Source organism: Cynara cardunculus (genome assembly GCF_001531365.2).
Source record: "Cynara cardunculus var. scolymus isolate 2C chromosome LG 7, CcrdV1, whole genome shotgun sequence".
Classification (NCBI taxonomy): domain Eukaryota; kingdom Viridiplantae; phylum Streptophyta; class Magnoliopsida; order Asterales; family Asteraceae; genus Cynara; species Cynara cardunculus.
This window is the reverse complement of record NC_037534.1, coordinates 11,728,225-11,734,644: the sequence shown is the minus strand read 5'-3', so window position 1 is coordinate 11,734,644 and position 6,420 is coordinate 11,728,225.

Below are 6,420 nucleotides of genomic sequence, written 5' to 3'. Positions count from 1 at the left end.
GAATTTTTTAATTCATTTAATATATTTATTAAATAACATGTAAAATATCTAAATATTAAAATTAAAAGTACATTGTTTAATAAGAACTAGTAAATGTTATAATAAAATAATTTTGAAAGTACAATGTTGTAATAAGAAATTTACATCACYATAGTACATGTGAACAACCTACGTGGACAGGTGGCATGGAAACCTGATATAATGGGTAAATTTAAATCAAAAGGTTACCCCAATGTTGTAATGGATTAAATTTTCAAAGTACAATGTTTCAATAAAAAACAGTTTGAAAGTACATTGATTTAATAAGAAAAATTGGAAGTACAATGCAATAATAAAGAAATTTATGAAAGTAGATTGTTATTTTGTGCATTTTGTCCGGGTATATTCCCTTAAATGAACTCTTTTCTTCTCCCTCATAATCGAGAGAGGTACGAAAATGCCAATGGAGGATGTGGATACTCATGTTGTTGGCTCTCATTCATGGTAAGATAAAACAACTTCTTTTTCATGCTTTTTCTAAATAYCAAACTCTAAATACATCGTGTTCATGCAGGTGTTTTAGATGTCTTTGGCTTTACATGTCGAAATTGACAAAGTTTATCGAGTTTCTTTGAGGATGACCAAGGAGTCTTCGGCAGAAAAACATGCTCTCAACGTTAAGTTAGAAACTCTTTCCCACCTTGAGGAAAATAGAAGGCCAAAGGACAAGCTGTGAGGAAGCCTGAAGAAGGCCTTGACTAATGTAAAACCCAAATTTTAATTATATAAATAATATTATATGAACATTTAAATATTTTTTTATTAAATTCATTTGAAGTGTTAAAATATTTACGTAATTAATTAAAAGAAATAATTACAGAAATCTTAAATAAATAAATAATGAAAAGAAAGACAAAAGGAAAAATTAAATAATATTGTTTTTTTTAATTATTGGACCAGAAATGTAATATATCACGTCAGGAAGGGTGTGATTGTAAATGTCGGAAAGTTCAGGGGTCGAATATCATCTTTTTCAAAGATGAGGGACCTATTTTGCCAAAGGTACGTGAATGTTTGTAGAAAATGACCTCACAGCCTAAAACTCGCGATTTGGACGGTTTCTTCAACTAATAAGCCAAAACTCTTGACATATAAAATGTAGAGCACTGGCTTAGGATCGTTCTGTGTCAAATAGCTAGTAAAATCGTTGAGTTTTGAAAGAGAAATCTGGGTTTGAAGTTCGGAATCAAAAATCTCGGTTTATCATCGATTTTGGGTGAGATTATTAACCAAATCTTTTGATTTTTATGTCTGTGGTTTCGTTTTTAAGTACTCTATCAAACCCGTGTAGCCTCATGTCTCAGATTTGTGTTTACGTGGTTCGATTTTTATATTTTGAAATTGCTGAATTTTAGTTTTAAAAACAAAACTTTAAATAAGAAAATGGAACTCATTTCTTGATGAAAATTTGTTTTTATTTATGTCAAAGTGTTGGTAAAAATATTACCAAGAGGATGGTGCAACAAGAATGAAGAAAAAAAAGATCAGTAAATGAGTCATTTTCGGGCTCAAAAACCTTAAAATCTTGCAGCCATGGCTGCTGGCTTTGTTGGGTTGAAACCGGGTCGAACGGGTCAAGGTTTGAACCATAACCCCCCCTGGAAAAATAAAAAGAAAGAGAACTAGCTATGTGAAAGGTAAGGTTCAAACCCGCAACCTCAAGGTTGCATCATTAATGCTTTAACCAACTAGTTAAGTTGTTATTTGCATCTTATTAACATGTCATAATCTTTTTATTCCATTATAATGCAGTTACAACTTTTAATAAATATTATTATAACCCGTGGAGTTTCAAATATATAATTTTTTCCATATGATTTTCTGAAACTTTCATCGAATTTATTTAGATTTTGTAAAATATAAACTTTGATCCAATTTCAATTATTTATCTCGTTTAGTTACCAAAATGACTCTACAATTTGGAAACCGGTTTAGCGATTTTGTACGTATTTGCCTTATAAATTATCGGAATGACCCTATCTCTTGGGAATTGGTATCTAAGTTTTATTTTGGTTATTATTCTTATGCCATTACCAAATATGACCCTACCGTCTGAAAATCAGTATTTTAGCGATACTTTATGTATTTGTTCTATAAAATTACCAAAATGCCCCTTCGATTTGGGATTGGAATTTTAAGCACAATTTAATATTCGACTTATGATATGTACCAAAAATGTTCTAAATTAGGGAATTGGTTAAAGCTATACCTTTGGTATTCGGCTTCTTAAGATTTACCGAAATACCCCTAGACTTGGAAAATTGGTATTTTAAACATTATTTCAAGTATTAATTATGTTGAACTTTAAAGTTATGACATGACCATTATTTATATGGGTGTGACATGTTGTCACTGTTATTCACTTAAACATTTTAAAAGAGACATTTTGACCACAAAACATTATTTACGTTGCAAACTATTAGTTTAGTTATTTTGGTAAAATACTTATTGTTCAAGAAAATGTGAAGTGTATTGCACATTTTTTTTATAAAATGAATGAGCAACAATTAATATTATAACGCCGTCACATTATTAATAATATTTCAAAAAAATATTTGAGCGAACTTGAGATATGATGGTATCGGGGGTTGATCAATAAAAATTGTTAATATTAGTCGTGCTAAAACTGTTGGAGAATAATGATCAATTTAGTTTCAATTACCTAAGGTGCTTAGGAATGGTATGAATTATCATGTAGGTTGCAGTTTTTGAGAGAACGACCTATCGAACGTTAACGATTCAAGGTGAATACATTATGCGATTTTTATGGGATATATACATGATTATTACAAAGTATTTTATCCATGATATTTGCATGATGTGCTTGCATATGATGATAATTTGATTGTATTGATGTACATGATATTCAAGTATGTGCAAGATATGAAGATAATGTTGATGAGAAATATTATGATGACTTGGTATTATTAATATGATATTTAAGTATGTGTATAATGTGAAAAATGACGATGATGTATAAATGTTAGGACTGAAAGTCAGTGTAAAATTGTATTCATCTTGAAAGTTACTATTGTCTATAATTAAAATAGACATCGTGTTTGACTTTGTTTGTAAAGTTTGACTTTGACTAGGACTTTGTTGTTTGACACTATAAATAGGGTGTTAGTTTTGTAATCTTAGCATGAGCTCATTTGTAAAATTCTATACGTATTAGTAAAGTTGACCAAGATGACAAATTCTCTCAACTCTCCTCTCAAGTTCTTGATTGTAAATCTTAGATCTGTCATGGATTTATTGAAGATTATTGTAGATTGATCAAAGTGGGACACACAATTGGTATCAGAGCAGGAAGTGTAAGAAATCAGAAGAAGAAATCAACATGATTTGAAGAATTTTTTTAATTTTTTTTATGGAATTTCTTGATGTTCATATTGTTCTTCATTTTTTTTAAGTTTGATCCGAAAAGTTTAATTTTTTTTTTTGTGTTTTTGTGTTAAATTTGGGATCAAATTGTGCGGAATCTTGCTGTGAATCTTTTTTATACACAAAGATTTGTGTATGTTTTTTCAAGATTTAGTGATTTTTTTAAAATAAATTTTTTGTTCTTGAAAATTTTGTGAAAAGAACCTGTTTTTGATCCATTTTTTTATTTTTATTTTTACTTTCTGTGTTTGTGTTTGTTTTTACTAAATCGTTCAAAGGGAAGGCCCAATAGATTGTTTTTAGCCATCTTTATCACACAGGCTTTCATCACTCAACAACCCATCTTCATCTCACAGGCTCATTCGGTCACTGTCTTCATCTCATCTTCGTCGCTTAGTCTTCTTCATTGTACAGGTTCATTTTGTTTTTCTAAGTCTAATCACACACTTAATAAGCGATTTAGAGAGTACATCGCTGACAGCTTGATCGGATTAAATGTTAAATCGTAGAAAGCTTGATCGATTTAGGGTTAATCGCTCACTCAATCGGATTCTAAATCGCTCAGGTAAATCGCTCATCTCATCAAGTAACCATCCAGATTAGTAAATCTCTCATTATACTCGAGAGAAGATCTGATATCTTCTAAATCACTCAATCGATTTAGTCTTTATCGAACAAGATTAATCTTTAGCACACCAGGTTCTGCTAAATCGTTCAATTTCTGTGTAAATTGCTCAGAACATCTCTCAGACTGTCATCGAGCTGTGTCTTTCGAGGACCAGAGAGAAGCTTACAGAGTTGTGAATGCATAGGCTTTTATTAACAAAGCTTCATTTTTGGTTAGCAACAAATCAACCAGATTGCACAGCTTAGGTTTTAATCTCTTACACAGACTACCTATTTAGGCTGCACAACTGTGGTTTTCTCCGGTCACTGCCTTCTTTGTTTTCAAATTATCCTAAATCGCTCATTTTCTAATTGGGCTCTTGCTAATTGCACGCACATCATTTGGTTGTTGTAATTGCTGTTGTGATTGCACAGAAGGCAGGGATTATCAATTTGTTGTGTATATTGCTGGGAGATTTGAATGTCATGAGGATTGGCAATGAAAGTCACTAATTGCAATAAAAACCCAGGAACCGAAAATCTAGAAAGATTAAGCATTGTCTGTTGTTGATTAGGCAGGTTCTTTCATTGTTTGGCTTTTCTCACAAGTTGTTTCTGGTTGCCCAAAGGAATTCTTCAAGGAATGTGAAAAGAGAATTCATCGAAAGATACTGAAGCTGGGCATGTGAAAGCTGATGAGCTACAGCAACATCAAAGTCTAGCTGATGATTCTGCCCCAAGTTCTGCACTTGATAAGAATACTGTCAACAAGGATGATTTGAAAGTGTCATATGCATCAGATACACAAAACAAACAATTATGTTCCATGTCTGAAGAAAATAAGAAGCTAAGAAGAATTATAGCAGCCAAGGAGGATGAGGTGTATAAGTAGCACAGTGACTGGGAGAGGGCAAGTTTAGAGCTGACAAGCTTTCTGTTGGATGATTCTAAATCTCTCAAAGATGTCTATGGGCAAATAGAAAGTATTTCTCATTCATTTCCGAGCTATAATGTTTGGGTTGGTGAATCAAAACTCATTTTAAAGGCTTGAGCCTGTGTTAGATTGTATACAAAAATTGATAGATTGGGTTKGTGAATCARRTCCTACTGGTGGACCCGAGGCAAAGCTGTTGTCGACMCTGATYWAATYGGTKTGTAAATATTGCGATTTGGGAGATGAGGAAGTGGAGTTGTTGTTGCTGAAGACAATTTTATCAGCTGTGTTGTTCATACAGTTGAAGACAATATCACTCTAACGGGAATCTGTTTTGGCCAACGTTGCACAACAAACTTGTTGTTTGATTCAGTTTTGTTTGGAAGTGCATCTGTTTTTTTTTCGTCAAGAATTTGCACAAGAAATTGCTTAAGACATTTGCACACAACATCAACTTCTCTCTTTGCTGTTATATAGTATTTGTGTGATTTACAATTCTATGTTTTTCCTGCTTCCAGCTTTTGGGTGTAAGCATTTTGAGTTGCTTCGTTTATCTGCCTAGTCAAATTAGGTCTAAGTAGTCTGTCCTTATAATGTAATACTTTGTGTTTCTTGACAGACTTGGTATTGGTTTGATTTTGTCATAATTTTTGTTTGGGCCTAATTTAACTGTTTTTGAAATTTTCTTTTCTGTCATTTTTTTTGGGATCATTTTTAACTGTTTTTAATTTCTTTTTAGCGGATTTCATTGCATTAGATCCTGTAATTGATCAATCTTATTTTTTTTTTAAATGACAGATATCCTAGAGAAGGAAAATCAAGAGATGAGAGCTCAGATTGCTGAACTGAAGAAGATCATTGTGAACTATAAAGAAAAATACATAAATATATTTTCTGAGAATCATGCTAATATAGAATTTATTGAAAATCTGCAAAAAGATCATAAAAGAGCATTGGAAAGAATTGAGAATGATTCAAAGTATCAAAKTAATAAACTTGAAAATTCTTTGGATAATGTTAGAAAAGATTTTGATAATGAATTGAAAATATGGAGTAAAGCTAATAAAGATCTTTTCAACAAACTCCAAGAAGTTCAAAATGAATTGCAAACTAAAAGGAATTATTTTGGGAGAAATAGTAAAGAGTCAGAGGTCTTAACTCATAAATCTGAAAGTGACATGGTTGAACTAAGAAAGCTTCTGAATCTAGAGAAAGAAAAGCTTTTAGAAATGGAAAAGAATTTTAATGCTGAAAAGAATGAATTTGAGAAAGAGAAGAGGAGATTTATTGAATTTGAAAGAAAATTCAGTGCTGAACGCATATCTTTTGAAGATAAGATAAACTCTCTTGAACTGAATGCTAAAATGTTGTTAAAGAAAATCTCGGATTTTGAGCAGCTAATCATCTTGGAACGAGCCAAGAATGATAAAGAAAAGAAAGACATCTCCGAAGACTGT